Below are 18741 nucleotides of genomic sequence, written 5' to 3'. Positions count from 1 at the left end.
CTACTGTTAATCTCCTTGGTGAATCCAGGATATTGCACCTATGAAGCAGTTATGAAATAAAAATTACAAGATTAAAATAAAATAAAATAAAATAAATAAAATAAAATAAAATAAAATAAAATAAAATAAAATAAAATAAAATAAAATAAAATAAAATAAAATAAAATAAAAATCTTCCTTTTGTAAAGCCAGTTGACTCCAGCTTCACCTTATTCTATACAGAGCCTGTGTCTGGACATATGCATTCAGGTGTTATCAATATGTGTACTTAATGAACAGGCATTGATAATCTAAATCACTATGTAAGAAATTATCCAATAGACCAAATAAGCAGGGCTTTTGGAAATTTTCTGGTAAGTGACAGAATGTAGCCTTTTACAACATAGATATGTTGTTACTCCTTCATTCTGTTAGCCACCTCAGGTCCATCACAGTCCTATAAGGAAAGGAGGGGATAGAAAAGGAAAAGGGAGAGAAGTGGAGAAGAGGGGGGAGGGGGAGGAAGGAAAGCCTGGTCTTTGGTTATATTCATTAAATTTGCACCTCTTTGCTATGCTAGTGAATTGCATAGCGATTCTGAGATTTCTTAGATAAAGCCATTATATTCTGTTACAGAAGAAAATTGACAAATATTATTTACCTTTTTTTTTTTTTTTCATACTACCCTCCCTTTGGGAGATGGGATAAGATTGTAATATACATGTATCTTCTGCACCTCTTCTGTGCTAGTGGCTAGGGAAACAACAACAACAAAAACACAGTTTTCTCTTTAGCTGGTCAATTTGGTTCCTTCTGGCACTAACTTGCAATTTCATCAGATCTTGCCCACATGCTCTGTCCATTGTGCTTCATTTATTTGACATGGAGCCCAAACTTTGTGTCTGTTTCTCTGGTAGTAGATCTTCCTCTTTCTTCCATCCATAATGATTCTGTGACCCTTTTTCTTCTAATAAAAATAAATAACTATGGCCATTTTTCTATCAGTAGAAAGACTACTAAATAAAATGAAGACAGCAAATCACTGAACACAAATGATAACAGAAGCCAAGTGCCTCTTGTCTTGCAGAAAGGGAGGGAGGAAGAGTGTTCTTTAATCCAGACTTCGTGATATTCAGTTACATTCAAGCTGTGAGGCAGATGTTCCCTGATGAGCAATTAGAAAAAAATCTGTGACTTGAAATCATAAATCAGCACTTGCCTCTGATCTACAGGGTTGAGAAGTATGCCAGGGCATAGGAGGCTACAGACATCACCTTAATGAGATTTTCTAGTTAACTGTAAAACTTCTTTGAACAAGGAGTTTGATCCCAGGGTGTGCTGTAAGCCTCCTGAGCAGGCTCAATTCCCATCAAGCCAGCACTCTCCAAGTATCTTCAAGCCCTTTTCACAGACTCAGAAAACAGGTTCCTGAAAAGGTCATTCCTTTACCCAGGGCTGGATCAAATATACCCATGGCATGTTTGTCAGACTGTGGTTTAACCTGTTCTGTAAAGCTCAAGCTAGGGGAGTCTCACTCTCTCTAGGCAATTTACACCAGTGTTTCACTGTATTTGTCATTAGCAAAAATTCCTTTTAAACTGCAGTATTCCTTGGTGCAATGAACTTAAGCTTATTATTTCTTATCCCAGATAATTCCTACTCTCTCTGCAATATATTTTTTTATGTGTAGTATTGCACAGTAAATAGTACAAAGACTCTTGGGGTTATGCCACACTGAAGGCTTAGTGGATTGAAAAAAAATGTTGAAGACTATAAATACACCTCAACATCTATTTAAAAGCTAGCACAGAACCAACCTTGGATAACAAACAAAAAGAGCTGATTGCAGAAAGGCTGAGACATTAGTCCAAGCAAGTGATGACAGCTAATTGCATGAAATTAATGACATGGTTTTCTTCTAGGTATGCCTTTCTAAAAAGAAAATGATAAAGCCATAAGAAGCAAACATCCAAATGAAAGCATCAAGCTAGTATAACAAGATAAACTTAAATTAGAAGATTCAGAAGAAATTTAAAGATAATTCAAAGATGACCTAAGTATATGCACTGCCTTTACACTAATGTTGAATTGTTTTAAATAACTGCAAACGTAATCATGTATTTAGAAAACAGAGTTGCATGTGTTACATCTACCAGACTAAAAAGTGTTCCAAGGACTTACAGCTAGAGCTAAACAAATTTATAGCCTACACTAATGGATTGGATTTTGAACTACAACTAATGGCTCAAGTCATCTGGATCTGTTAGAGATGGGGAAAAAGCAATGCATGAAGACCAATGTGCTACAGCAGTGTTTCCTCATACTACAGATTAAGATGAGTTCTCAAAGAAGCTCACCAGACAGCAACTAAGAATCACAGAATGGCTTGGATTGGAAAGGACCTTAAAGATCATCTGATTCCAGCCCCCTGTCATGGGCAGAGACACCTCCCAGCAGCTCAAGCTGCCCAAAACCCCATCCAACCTGGCCTTGAACACCTCCAGGGATGAGGCATCCACAGCAGCATGTTCAGTGCCTCACCACCCTCTGAGTAAATAATTTCTTCCTAATATGTAATCTAAATCCACTCTGTTTTGGTTTAAAGACATTACTCCTTGTCCTATCACTACACTCCCTGACAGAACAAGAAGTCAAATTATACAACTTATAAATTCATTTTAAATTCTTTTTAAATTCATCTCATACCTGTTTTTTTAGGAAAATAATAATGGCAACAACAAACACACACACACACACACAAATAAACTACACAGAAAACAAAGAAATAAACAAGAAAAAACAAACAAACTAACAAACAAGTAATCAATGTTATGTTGATTTAAAAGTACAAATTCCACTGATTGCAGAATACAACTATTTTGATTGTTCTACCTCCATCTCCTCCTTGCATTTTGAACATACTGTGCCTCTACGTACCTTCCAATTGGCCAGGGTTGTAAGGTGCATCTGATCAAGATTTCATCATGACCTTTGATGGATATTTCATCGTTCTTCTTCCATGCCATTTCACTTTCAAAGCCTGTTGGAGGTTGTTAAGGACTTCATGCAGCCATCTGAATTCAGTGTCTGCCTGCCTTCTAACATTTCCCAGCCCATAGGGAGGGTAGAGGACTTCCAGGCTGGGGACTGAGGGAAGCCTGACATTTCAAATTGACTTCATGAAACTTCAATGCAGTTGGAAGCCATTTGTTTGTTTGTTTGCTTTTTTTTTTTTCTTTTTTTTAAGTGGAAACCAGTGTGGAAAAAAAAAATGATGGCAAATGTAAAACAAAAATCTAGGATACCATATGGAGGGAGATGATATCTTTCCACTTATGCCATTTCTCTGACAGATGTCGTAGTAGACCAGACAGAGATCATAAAACATGAGAACTTTTAGGGGAATATAAAGTTGCTTCCACTGAATACACACTGTAAATAGAATCTGTTAAACTAATGAAGAGATGGAGTAAATATTCTGTGCCATTTAAGGTGCATATCATGATAAAGTAATCATTTTACTTTTTGTTTTGTCTTCTCTAATAAATAGTGGATAGGCTCAAGAAAATAGGTATCAAACTAGTAAGTAAATTCATTCATTTTAGTTTTGTTTAAAAAGTCGTATTTGAGACTGTGGAAAAATTGGATAATGACATAGTGAAGATTTGGGTACTAGCAAGGAAGAAGATGATAATTTCTATAAAAGTGTGGATATGGGAAGGAGCTGTGAGCTACTCTGGAGTTCTGCTCTAGCTCAACCACATACCATACTTTCTACAAATTTTGTCATTGCCGTGCAATCATCTCCTCATGAGATGTGTATAATTGAATTCCATTACAATCTGGTGTAACTTCCACAATGGCACTTCTTTAATTGGATACAGTTACAGACACTGGAAAAAGTGTTTTTCTTTCCACAGCTTGTTTCCCCAAAGTCCCATAGTAACTTTGGCTCAGATTTTGTCTTCTGGATGCTTAAGTACTACTGATTCCTCTGATCACATAATGCAGCCACAGTATTTCACAACGTATCTCAGCTCACTGCTAAGGTGAATAGGTTAGCATAGTAGTGTAAAGCTCCCATCTGAACTCCAAACTGATTTTTTTTATCAGATCTAATAAAATTTGTGCATCTCAAATTCTTACATTTTTTTACTCTTCATTCTTATTTCTTTCTCTTTTAATAATTTCTTTACAATATATCTTTATAGAGCCATGATGTACCCTTTTCCATTTTCCCATACCCATTAAAATTTCAATATGGATTTACAACATCTTCAGAGAAAAGGATGGGAAGAAGTGACTTTTTTACTTTTTTTTTTCCTTCAATTTCTCCCTCCTGTTATGTATCTAAAAGAAAATAATTGTATGAAATAACCATGTTAGCTTTTCACTGTCCATCAGTATAAAAGTATCTTACCTGCATTTTACTTAAATGTACAGTTGCATTTTTATCTTAGCATGCAAGCTGTTTTTGTACTCATTTTGAATATTGTTAAACAATTTGAAACTAAATTATTTATTGTATGACATTTGTCTGAGGGTGCTTATCTGATTGTCAAAAATAAGCAAAGCTTTGCTACAGTAAGACAATAGTAACTTATTGCTCCTTTTACACACATGAAGGTCTTAAACTTAGCAAAAGTGTTTCGATGGAACAAGATCATGCCTGTGCAGGAAACCTCTGCTTCCCTATAGATATAGATTGTTCAGCATCAAGTGTTTCACTTTACATATACATATATATATATGTGTATATATATATATATATATATATATATAAAACTAGAATAATAAGATAATACCTTCATAATTTTGATTTACTACAGTATGATAACTTGAACAAAACAGCAGAGAAAAAAAGGGAGCAGAGTTCATCCCAGTAAAAGAACACTTATCAAAACTACAGCTCAATATTACACAGCAGAGCAGAATATTACTTAATCTCTTGTACAGATTTCCTGTACTTAATTACTTAATCTCTTGTACAGATAAGTCTTGTACTACTAGTTTGGACCAGGTGCCTTTTAGATGGCTAGGCTTGGATGAGTCTTTTTGAAAATAAATAGATAGATAGATAGATAGATAGATAGATAGATAGATAGATAGATAGGTAAGCCATAGAGTGATATATGTTTAGAAGAAACTGGACAAGTTCCTCCATTCCCAGTTTTTAAACAGGTAGACACTACCTCCAGCTCAGGAAAACCTTGAAGAGAAAATACCTGAATACTGGGAGAGCACCAGGAGAAAAACAATATATTCTTGAGCTATATTTATGCTTTCCTAAACATCTACTTTAAGTCACTGGGTCAGAAGGTATTTTAACCTGTTCCAGTACAACCATTCCTCTGCTTTAAGGTGTAATGGCTTCCACTTGAGTCAGTTGTTGAAATTCACTTTATAGGCAGTGAAGAGAAGCAAAATTTGTAGGGCATGGCTCACCTCACTCTAAAGTGGATGTCTGAAATAAATCAGATGGATTGTGCTCTCTGGGGCCAGCTCCTCTCCACTTGTTATTAGGGCATCCCTGGATAAATAGCTCAGGTGTAGATGTCTGTATTTAGCTCTCTGAGGTTAGATTCTATTCAAATGAGTGTTGTGATATACATGTATGTAGGACTTGTCTATTTGCACACTTGTACATTTGGAGATAATTGAAATAAAAATGGAAAAGCAGTTAACTGTACCCACAAGAAATCCAGATCACAGGGGGAAACAGATCATAGCATGCCCTGTTCACCATCCTTCTTTCATATCCACAGTGTAGGTACAAACCCACTAGGACATGACCCCTTCATGTTCTATTTGTTCTTCATGACAATAGTCCTGCTTCTATTTAAATTCACTGTTAAATTTAGATGGTTTTTATTCATTATTGTTTCAGGCCCTAAATGTTGAGACTTCAAGGGAGAGGAGGGCTGTAAATAAATAATTAGTTTATTTAGTTAAATAATCTATTAACAATCAAAAATGTGCATTGATTTTTCTAGGGCTGTTGACTATCTGTTAAATATGCCAAGAGAGTTGACTTACTAGAGATGCACAATATCAGCAAGATCTAAAACTAAAGTTTATCCATTTCTTCATTTCTTTGTGGAATAATACCTCATTAAAACAAACAAACAAACAAAAAAAAACGTGAGGGACTCACAAGAGGGACTCAGAGTATCAGCATCTCTGAGTCCAGTGGTTTGAGTGTGGGGTGGAGGTGAAGGTCTGCAGTGAGTTGCCACTGTTCTGGGGTCTTCAGCGGGAGGAATAGGATGTTCATGTGTACAAAGTTAAACAACGACAACAAAAACGCAATCAGATAGTAGCCAACAGACAGTTGTTGTTAAAGCTAAAAAAGTAAAAGAAAGCTCCAAGAAAATCAAAGCAAGTCTGGGCAAAAGCTGACTACTCCAGCAGAGACGTACAGCTAGCTTAATACAGAGCCATCCAGCACTAGCAATGACTATTTACATTGGTTGGGATGGGGGGCTGCAAAGTGCTTCTGCTGTCAAACAGAAGAAGTCCCTTAAGTACACTACCCTTTTGAGTTTTAAAAGCTTTTTGGAAGAAACTGATTGACTGAATACTGACATTTTCATAACAAGAATCTGTCAATTTCACCACTGACTCCTCTAAAAGCATACCACCCCCCCCCCTTTTTTTTTCTTTTTTTTTTTTTTTATTTTGTAAGATAAGAAAAGACTCAAGCAGTCTTTTTCAATACCTCTTCTGTTCGAGTTTGGTGTGGTTTGTCCAAATGTATATGACTGTCAGAAATACAGAATATCAAGTTCCCTGGCTCCTTTTTTTTTTTTTCAGCCCAACGTGCTATGTGATATTGAACTTATCTTTCTGCTCCTGACACCTCATCTGTAAATTCAGATAACAGTATTTTTGTAAGGTGTTTCAACAAACTGGAAAATTATTTATTTACCAAAACATTTCACAGAAATATTCAGTGCTTGTTATATACTTGAGATACTTTGCATAGAAGCGTTGTTGAGCTCTCCTTGTGGACTTTTTTAATGTTGTTTCATATAAAAAACATCTAAGAAGTAAGACCATGATCATAATCCTTTTGGAAGTAAGATGTGGTCTTTTAATTTATTTTTGCTCAAGCCCTAAAGGTCATACTATTATTGCAAGAGTTTCGTGATTCATACATGTACCTTTGAATATATAATCAACACTGAATATTGATATAAAGATGAAGAATATTATGAGGGAAATGTTTGGAGAAGAAATAGGTAAATTTTTTCATTCTCCTATTTATATACATAAAATCATTCTTAATTGTTTGCATTGGAAGGAAGTAGTAAAATTCTAGTGTATTTCAATCATTCTGTATTTAAGTGACACCTTGAAAGTCCCACAGTTATTCATTATATTGTTTTGCCTATACTCAATAAATTATAGCAGTTAATTAAGCCATCAATTTTAACATTGCTACCTGTCCCTTATTGCCCTTGGGATTCTGACAGAGAATTTTTCTGTTATTTGTAAGGAAGGGTAGGGTAGGAGGAAAGAGAGAAACAGGTGGGTAGGAGGAAGGAGAGAAACAACACGTCCAAGTTTTATTTCAGAAGCAGTATGTGAATACTACAGAAGAGATTTGAATATTGCATTTAATATGGTCCCTCTCTCTTTTCTCTTTAGCAGTCAGACATTCCTTTCATTATTTAATCTTAAAACATTTTGAAAGACATTAGAAATGGAAACAGTGTATAAAAATAATCTCACATTTTTTTTGAGTGAGAGCTACCATTCTGTAGTTTTCATTGACAAAACATATTTGTAGAAAGTAAACATGCATTATGCAGTTTAGAAAGACCCAAGATGAAGTGATGCTATCTGCATTAGCTCTACGGAGAACACTAGACCAGAGTTGCTGTCTATTTTAGGAAAGAAAATGGTTTGTGTTTGGGCCCAGGTACCAGGGAGTACAAAATAAAGGGCTCTCACACAAGTGCCAAGCACTAAATAATACTCTTGCAAATAACCTACTGGAAGCTGGTTGGTTGCTTGAACAATAATCATTCACATAGACAGTGATGCCAACATTTTAGATTTATCTCCTTTCAATGCTTCAGCCACCTAGACACGAGATGTAGAAGCACAGCCTCCTGCCCAGCTGGAACCTGGCTTACAGGGCATATGTCATCCCACATCATCCCACGGATCTAACATGCTCAGCAGTTTAAAAGGCCACCAGTTCATCATTAGAATGCTTGGGGACTTCCCACTGGTTTAGAATAATTTGCAAAGTTCCAGCATGACAGAAAGGAAGCAAATGGGGGACTTAGATGGGCTTTTGTCTGGCTGTTCCTGACTCATACGGACATGACCAATGGCCAAGTATTGAGAAAAAAAAATAAACGTCAAAGTGTGTGAGTGAGATACATACACAGAGTTTGCATCATACTATTCAGACTAGGAACTATATATGGGATTTATTCCTCAGTAGGCATAACATTTATTTATTTATTAGTAAACATAGTTCCATCTGTTGGACTTCGAGGCAAAGGCAGGTACATTGACAAAAATATCTGAGGCCTACTCTTGTGTGTAAGGCAATACTTAATGCGTTCAACCCATAAATAAAATGCCTTCTGTAGGCCATGGAGGTTTTTGTTAGGAAATCATATAGGCTGTAACAAAAGATTATTGTACTGAAAGAAGACACAATGCCAGAAATTCAAATATTGTTTAAATATTTTAAAGCAGAAAAAAAAATACTTTTTAATATATAACAGCTACAAAGAAAAAAAAAAAAAAAGTCAATTGATTCCACCAAACAAGAATAAAATATTTTGTTGCATTTTTTATGCAGAGGAACTGTATCCTTCCCTTCATCCCACAGCCAAGTAATTCTTATCTGTTACTCTGAAGCATCTCTTACTCTCACCAAATTAACATATTTTTTGCCCCATACAGGCAGATAGTCCATGCTCACTATAAGACATCTGTTTCTATCACCAGTGGGCATACGGATCATTATTTAAATTTCATCTTGATACATTTTTTTTCTAACTATATCATCTATCAGATATATCCGTACTTGTTTCTTCTCAAGAGCATATGCATCTTATTTGTAACACAGGAAAAGAATACAATACATTATTTTCTTCTCCCATCTCTTCTAAGAAGAGTGCAAAGATATCTTCAAATTATTTTCCTGGGCTGAACTCTGCTTTATTTAATTTCACCCTCTCCCAAGATACTTTCAAGTGCAGCTTCACACTTTTCCTTTATTTACTGGCTGCTCTGTGACAATGATGATTGCTTTCCAAAGTGCCAGGAGAGAAAAAAAAAAAAAAAAAAAGAAAAGAAAAATCATATTGAGACAGCCCTAAAAGTCGAGATTTGGCTGAAGGGATTTACTTTTGATTTCTCTTCTCCAAAAGCATTGTAAAGGAAGGATAAACACTCTGATTCTCCTTAGTGACAGTGGTCCAGACTCCTTACACTAACTTGAATGCATACTCCTCCCTACATTCCTTTTGTCCCAAGACAGATATGAAAAGCGTGATTTGGTTGCCCTAAATAAGAGTTAGCCTTTGCAGGTGCCTTTGTCAATTGTGCAAAGAAAATACAATATGCCCCTAATCACAGAATCACCAAATTGAAGGGGTTGGAAGGGACCTCAAAAGATCACCATGTCCAACCCCCCCCTGCAGGTTCCTTAGAGCAGGAATACACCAACCTACACCTAATACAGACCTTGAGGGAAGTGTATAAGGCCTAAATCTGAAAATCTGTGGGGAATGCCAAGCCTTAACATACCAAGCATTAAACATAGGGATTGAAAACATAAGGTAGTTGATGTCATGGGAGTGATGTCAGATAATATGCCAACATCACTCTGAGGAAGGAAGAGAAACTATTGGAAAGGACTTTTGAATGTTCTGGACATTCACGCCATCAGCCTGATTACTTCTAGTTCTTGAATTTTATTCTTGTGGGGATTATTTGGGTACAGGTAGTTGGGTTTCAAAAAATGCATTAGAGCCTGCTGGACACTAGAATTCTGGGCATAGGCTTGAATAATTCTTTTCTGCCTAAAAATAATGATTTGTCAAAACCATCATGTTTTACTGGAAGAACTTGATTTTATAAAATTTTTGTATTGAAAACAGAGACTATAAAGAAAATGTATAATTATTTTAAAGAAATCTGTCCCTTTGGTTTAGAAATTGTTTTTATTTCTTTGTTTTGGAATCTGTTAGTTTGTTGTTGTTGGAATCAGGATCAAATGTATTCAGTCTCACAGAGAGGAAAACAAGGAGATTTTCTGTTTATGAGCTATGTAAAGATTTAGAATTCCACATGTGAAATAATTTCCTAGAAGGTTGTCTTACAGTTATGAAAAATAAGGAAGCAATGCGTTGGTCAGCTCAGTGGAGGACTTGACTGTCTTTATAGCCTCCGTTTCCTTTATCCTGTACCAGAAAAGGTTACTTATGCAGTCCCAATGGTAATGACTCCCCCTGACATTTCAAGACACACCTAACAAACAACAACGTAAAGAAACAACATTCTCAGCAGAGTTTCAGGCAATTAGTTTGTCTTGGTTCACAGTAACTAACTTCAATGTCACAAGGATTAATTAATCAATGCTGGCAAACTGGTTCAAGGATGCAGCACTATTGGATAGTTTTAGAGAATTTGTTTTGTACCTATGCCGGATTTTTGGATGTGTTCTTTGCTAAAAGCATGATTGCCTTTGTGCTGCATTAAATTTAAAAAAATAAAGGGGAAGGTGGGGATGGGGACAGGAAGCTGGTGCTTTTCTGCCACTATAAAAAATTACTAAAACAGCTGTTTTATCTAGGGAGAGACAAAACATAGGTTCTCTTGGAACCTATATTGAAGTAAAAATGTTCAGATTCTGCTGGGATTAAAAATGTGTGATGGCATAGGTTGTGAGCTATTATGACACGATACAGTACTGTGTATCATGTAAAAGCAAAATCTTCCTCAGCATTGACCTCTGAAAGGCTGTTTCTGAACCTTACAGGAAAAAAAAAAAAAAAAAAAAAAAAAAAAAAAAAAAAAAAAAAAAAAGTGAACATGCAAATTATTCTTCCCAAATGTAAGTATAAGAATATTGTAGGTAGCAAAGTCCTCACATATGTCTTAGATTGATCCTTTAAAGAGAAGAATTAATATGCCCAATTTACAGTGTACTTTCCCATGACATTTTGAAGTTGGTCACAATTGCAACCTCTACAACTAAACCAGAAGCAGAACATTGGACTGCAATGAGATTTTATTTCCTCCATTCAGACAAATGTGTCATGCTTTGTGCCCTCACTTGCCACTGCAGTGTAATATAAATGACAAAAGGTAAAAAGTGCTACTGGTGGGAGAATGGGAGAACTTTCTGCCTGTTTTGTATTGTCTGTAGGACTGCTTACAGACAAGACAGAAGAATCAACTCTGAGTTCAGTGTAAGAGATTACTAAATACATTCCCTTGTGCTCCCAAACAGAAGGGGAAAGAAAAAGAGGGAGAAATTAATGTTTTCAGACTTCACTGTAAAAGACTGGGCAAAAATAAACACAACAGCTTCAATGCTAGCCCTCAGAACAATAGTAAGAGTTTGCCATTCATTTTAATGGGACTGAGACTGTACCCAGAGCTCTTTAAAATCCATTGCTGAAACTTCTGTCAGAAGACATGTTCTTGCAGAGGCCATCACAAAAAATTACAGAAAATAGCTTTTGCAGTAACAAAAAATATCAAGATTTGTTATGCATTCCTGAAGAGACTGGCTATGTCTTTTGCTTTTTGCCAAAATCAACAAATAAAAAGCAGGGAAATAACACAAAAGAAACTCTCAAAGGGAAAGAAACTCTATCACCTTTAGACCAGAAAAAAACAACAAACCACCATTCTGAAGTGGTGGGTGAACACCTAGGGGATCCAGACATTTCCATACTTTCAGATGAATTGCTGTCCCATCTACGCTCTCTACAATTTAGTTCAGACCAATAGTAGATGTTAACAAAATTGTATGTAACTCAAAACTCAAAATTACTGTAAATTTACTGGAAATGATATTTTAAATTGAAAAGGTATTCCACAGACAGTGTGATGAGAGGACTGTAACTATTTTCAATGAATTTAACTTTCTTTAAACTTAATTCAAAATCAAGGTCACCAATCCTTTATGCTGTTTCTTCCTTTAAAATACTGCATCTGAGTTCTGCTCTTGTGAAGTTGTTGGATCCTCTCCTTGGAATTCCATCATAAGAAGTTTTTTTTCTCCTTTCTTCTTCTGAATATGAAACAGTATATTCTTAATCATGATCATATTTTCCTCTGTCAGTAATACTTGACTTTACTTTTGGGTTTTGTGTGGCATAAACAAGAAAACAGTAGAAATTTCTTTGTAATACTTTGGTGAAACAGCTTTGCTCCCATGCCAAATCTATATAAAGACTTCACTGTCTATTTTCAGTCTTCCTCTCTTTCATCTGGGGGATGTATTCAATATGAGATGACAGCTTTTTTTTTTTTTGCTTTTTTTTTTTTTTGTGCAGTGAGGCAAAACAGTTCATGTGCGATTTAAACAGTAAAACTCAGTAAAACTCAGAACTTTCCTCTAAGATGATTTTGTGCCAATTTAAAGTAAGAATTTCCCCTAACAAGCCATTTCAGACAGAAGAATCAGGACTTGAAAGATTGCTGTTGATACAGCCACTAGCTTGAAGAACCTAGTCAATATTCTTACAAACAGCAGTAACTCCAAAGCATGGAGAAAGAAACGAATATAGGACTGATTCATGGCTTTATATTCTAAGGCTCCAAAGGGGAGAAATGGTATTATGTTACCAATCCATATAGTGTACAAGTGGGGTAAAAACTGTCAGTGTGCTTGTTTGCAATACTGATCTGATAAATAAGTCCATTTGCAGCATTGTGCCTGGCTCAGCACAGAACCTGACCACATGCTTACTTTTGGTAAATTGACCTATGCATGTGCTTAAAGTGTTAAGCACATGTTTGAGGTTTTTGATAAATGGGATTATAAAATCAACAAATGTTCCATCTTCTACCACTGAAGAAGCAGCAGAAAGGATAACAGGTTATCTGACTGCTATCTTTTTAACTTGTAGTCTTTGGAGAGCAGCACTCACTCTACAGTACCTGTGGCCATATCCCAAAGCTCTTCCCAAGTTTTTATTCAGTCCTGAATTTAGATTCAACTCATGTTCCTTCCATCTCTTGGGGAGCATTTTGTATGATGCTTAGTACTGTCAAAATGTCAGTTAACCTCACTAAACCTTAATTCAAGGCTTCATAAATTTATTAAACAGCTTGTTTGACATGCTAGTAGTTACAGAACTTTGACTTGGGTTTGCCTTTTGTGCCCTTTTATTTTCTCACCTTTTTTTTTTTTTTTTTTTTCCAGTGAGCTGTGGCTGCTGTTGGTATTTAACCTTCATGAAAGAAATGTGGACCCTGGACTGAGTATCTCATCTCCAGAGGAGGTACTTCAGTAAAATTCATTAGATCTCCCCCCCTTCATCAGACCATGACTGATTTCATGGTAGACCTGGTACTATGCATCCACAAATGGAAGAAAGCCAGGTTGTGGAAACTAGGGTCATTCAGCAGCTCAGAAAGCTGCTGACTGAAATCTACACTCTCAGACTTTTTGTCTAATGCTTCTTTAGAACAATTATTTTATACTATATTGTTTGAGGACAAAAAAAAAAAAAAAAAAGGAGTGAATCCTGGTATTCTTACACTATGTACTTACTTAAAGGGCCACACTCACACACACATTTTTGCTTGTTTGCCTCTGGTATGAAATGCTACATTCCTCCCTGCCTTGTTTTCAGGAAGAATGGTGAACCTTCCCTCAAGATATCATGTGTTTTTGTGGACAGGGAAGTGTAAGGACAGACATCAGCTTAAACCCATTCTCACTGATCCAGGTCTTCTAATGAAGAATTATGCAAACAGTGGGTGACAGTTCTGCTTTACTTTTTTTAAGGATAATGAGTCTTCATAAGCTTGCCTATACACTCCATCTGCTCCTCTACAGGGGAAACTGCAGAACTGGTCATGAGGTTTAAGCTTGAGTGCAAATTTATTGAGCAATGATGTCATAGTCTGAGTACCCAGCAAGGACTGACACAGAATGTTTGCCTATCAAATTAAAGCCTGTATGCAACCTTTATTTTTTATTTATTTTTTACTAGTCTTAATTTACTACTTCTGCATACAGTGTCTGGTTTCAACTTTATTTCAAGTAATGGTAAGAATTTCAAAAGTCACTAAAAACCAGAAACTCAGTAAAGGGAAGTCATAAGATCAAATATTTTAAGTAGGCACTTTAGTACTATTTGGTTAACTAGTGAGTTAAGCAAAAGATGGAAATACACAGTAAAGCAGGTTACATTAGTTCTGATGTCCGCAGGACTACTTGTTAATTATTGTGATACTTAGAGGCCTTTAATCAGCTTATTTAGAAATACCTCTAATTGAATTGTTCAGCAGCAAAATTAATTCACAAAGCAGAAGCAGGAACTAAATCCTGATTCATACCTCAGGTACAGGAATATACTCTCCTTATGCATTAATGTCTCAGCTTCTGTACCTTTTCTAATGAGATCATACCATGCTACTGTTGATATATTGAACACTTAATGAACAGAATCTCAGCAGTGAACCTTTTTTACTGGTGATATTATGTACACTAGCATCATTTCCGGTGTTTAATGTGCTTTCAAGTTAAATAATAAGTTCACTGGAGTCACTGGAAAAGATGGAAAAAAAAATGAAAATTCCTTCTCTGAAAAAAAATAAATAAACAAATAAATAAAATAAAAATCCTATTTTTAATTATTTTTTACTTCTAGTTGAAATGTCTTCCCTGAAATGAGATTTAAAAAAAAAAAAAAAAAAAAAAAAAGTCCATTTCAGGACTTTTTCGTTTTAATCAAAAGCTTATCTTTTAAGCTGCCTGTCTGGAAGAAAATTGTCAATTTTATATTTTTCCTCTGGTGGCAGAAACAGAAGACATGAGAAGATCTTTCTAGATTGGTATATAATTTGCTGGAAGTGTATTTTCCATCAGAAAATAAATCCCATGCTAAATTCCCAATCAGGTGACAAAGAAATCTTTCAGCAGGAGTTAGATCCATTCTAGTAAAATATACAGAGAGGGAGGGAATGACATTACACAGTCAGGCAAAACCTTATCACTGGGGAAAATAAGCCTGTAAGATATGTTTTTCTTCTTTAGTAACATCTGGAGTGTGTATCCATATGGAATAAGCAATAGGAAGAGCTAGGAATAGAGATCTCACACAGTTTTTTTCCTATGGATATTACCTACTAAGTAATTTCAAATGTCTTTACTCTGCACCACTTCCATCAAAGACATTAAATAACTTCTCACTTTAGGCAAAATACTAATAAAAGTTTCAGTTTGGGAATAATTGAATGGAGTTACCAGAGAATGCCATCGAAAATTAAACCTTTTCCAAATGTCTACTTCAAAAGTAAAATACATTATGAATAATGAAAACTCTTCGATCATTTAAGATGACTTCATATTGTTAATTGTAAGATAGTTTTCATAGCTACAACTACATGAAGGCATAGGTCACATATTAGTGAAAATAAGTATAACTGTAAGGTGATAAAATTAAAAGGCAGGTGTTTGAAATTTAGTCTTTTTTGTTTGATTGTTTTTGTCTGGTGACATAAAAATCAAGCTTTCTGCTCATGACACCTCCTGTCCTCATGTCTAGGTGAGAACGGCAGCCCTCCAGTCCTCCATTCTCTTCAATCTCAGTCAAAAAATCCTGAAGATCCTCAGGATCATTAGCTATTTATTGTGGTTCTGCAATCATCCCTGCCTCATCAGCTTCAAGGGGCAAGTGTTCCTACAAATTCCAGGAGAGACTCTGCATGCCTCTGGGCCTTCCAGCCTGGGATACAAGGTTGTAAGCAACTTCCTGATATGTTTAGACATGCTTCTTTGTATTGCTGGTGCCACGAAGCACAGCACATTTCGTAAGCATGTTGAATTCTTCCTTAAAATAAAGTTCTGACATTTGTTCCTATTATTTCCACTTTATTTCCACCGTTCCTATTATTCCACTTTAAAATGTGGAAACAACTTCAACTTCCAGAACCTCCCTCCTCCAGCATGGAAATGAAAACCCATTTTTAAAGACCATATAAGTGTTTGATGTCCCATGCCTGTCAGCATTCAAGAGGCATTTGGATAATGCCGTTGATAATATACTTTAACATTTGTTTAGCCCTGAAGTGATCAGGCAGTTTGACTTTGATGATTTTTGAGGTTCCTTTAAACCTGTTCTGTTCTGTTCTGTTCTATTCAGTTGCTTTTGTCTGGGGACAGTTCTAATAGATCAGGTGAACATGCTTCTTCAGTTTAAATAATACCTTCCCCTCCCTTTCACCTTCTAAAGGAAAAGAGAATGATGCTGTTGACATGTGCAGCAAACAGACTATAGAATCATAGAAACATACAAATTAGTATCAACAACATAGGTGGTGCCAGAAGGGAAGACAGGTTACAAAGACATTAGATGAATATGTTATCTGTACCAATGAGCTCTAAAGAATCTTCTGGGACTGAAATTCCCTGGCTAAACATGAACAATATCACTTTAGGGCTATATTAGAAACAGGATTGTGGTAGTGTCTGTGAAACACTAAGGGAAATTACAAAGAGCAGACAGAAAACTAAGTACCTTGCTGACCCCTTCAGGTAATAGGTTGAAAGCTTGAAACATGAAATTTAGCTGAAACTGTCCCATTAATATTGATTTGTAGCTGCCATAAATACGCTGAAAGCAATTAATTCACAGATTCATGACTTCCAAGCTCAGAAGAAACTGCTGTTCTAAAGCAGTCTGAGCATTTCTCTCCGTAAAAGACATATATTTTTTTTTCAGAAACAAATATTGTCATATTTGACAATATATTCTCATCTTCTTTGAAGGAATCACAGCAATTCTGATTCTGGAATCTCAGAAAGCTTTTATAGAGTTTCATTCTGGGAACTGTTTTCTTTTTGTTCTCTATTGATAAATATGTTTAATTTAAATCCTAAACCATTGTGGTTTACTATTACTTAATCTGTATATATGAAAATCTTATGCTTCTATCCTTATTCAGTTACCATAATACATACCTCAAACAGATGCCAGCCTTCAATTATAAACTAATTTCTTCAGTATTTTTCAGAGAGGAAATCTTTTAAAACTATAGATGAAAAAGTTCACTCCAGCATTTATAGACGATCTTCACTAATGCAGACTGAGACCTTTAGTTCCTGTTAACATTAGACCCAAAAGAAAGATTACTTCCACATCTGGATTTAATATATTTTTATACATCTAAGGACTGGATTAGCATTTTATATTTAAAATTCTTAGTTCATATTGATAGATTTTTCCATAGGTCTCTCACTAAATTGACGCTTTTTAAGACAGAGTGATGGTTAATGGGTCTGAAAGGTGTTGTTATGGGGGATCATGTGTATGGCTGCAGTCCAGAAAGAAAAATCGATGAATTCTTTTCATATATCTGTTACTGGATCAGATCATTGGCATTTTCAGTCAGAACTGAAAGGGCTGTGTATTCCTTTGTTGGTTTATTTTAGCTTTTTTTCCATGCATGGATTTTTTTTCCCTGGGGGGAGGGAGGGAGGGGAAGAGGAAAAAAAAAAAAAAAGCAAACACTTTACTTAGGCTCTTTACTATTATGGCTTATAAAAAAATCAAAATAAATAAATCATAGGACTCCATCTTTAACTTCTGTTCTCTGGTCACTTACAGTTCTTGGTGACATGATGGATTATAATACTGTTGGAAAATGGCAAGAAAAACTTATGTTTCTGTTTATCTGCTTGGATACCTCATTAAACTCAAGAGGTTTTCAAAAAAACACTGATTTCTTCACAAGAAAAAAAATGAAACTTTCAACAAAACACTTATTTTTGTGTAAAAAGAATTCCTGGAATTTACACATTTTTCTGTAATTTTTTTTTTTTAATTGTTGTGATTTAACCCCAGCAACAAACAACCACTCACTCACTCTGCACCAGTGGGATGGAGGAGAGAATAGGAAAAGTAAAAGTGATAAAACTCATGCATTGAGATAAAGACAGTTCAAGAGGTAAATCAAAAACACAAGCAATGCACAATAAAGAATTCATTCACTACTTCCTACCAGCAGGCAATGTAATTACAGCCCATAAAATTAACTGCTTTATGTGCAGTGGTTACTTGGGAAGACAAATATTATAATCCCAAATATCTGATCCTTTCCTCCTTCTTTCCCCCTCAGCTTTTATTGCTGAGCAAGATGCCACATGGTATGGAATTTGGTCCCTTTTGGTCAACTGTCCCAGGCCCTGGTGCACCCCAGCCTCCTCACTGGGAGGGCTGCAAAGGAAGCAGGAAAGCCCTTGGCTCTGTGTAAGCACTGCTAACTAAAACATTGACTCTTATCAGCATTATTTTCATCACAAATCCAAAAGATAGCACCATACCAGCTACTATGAAGAAAATTAACCCTATTCCAGCCAAAACCAGGGCACCATTGCAGGTTTTCTGAGGAAAACCAGAAAGAGGGCTTCCTAAGATGTTGAAAATGCAGTCTGAAAATTGAGCAGACTGGAGACCTGGACTTGCATGTCTCATGTCTCCAGGAATGCCCTGATCATGCCATAGAAGAAACTCTTTGAATAGATAGGAAATTTGGAAGGAGAGA

Source organism: Anas platyrhynchos, chromosome 4 (assembly GCF_047663525.1).
Source record: "Anas platyrhynchos isolate ZD024472 breed Pekin duck chromosome 4, IASCAAS_PekinDuck_T2T, whole genome shotgun sequence".
Lineage (NCBI taxonomy): Eukaryota > Metazoa > Chordata > Aves > Anseriformes > Anatidae > Anas > Anas platyrhynchos.
Note: the sequence above shows the minus strand (reverse complement) of the source record.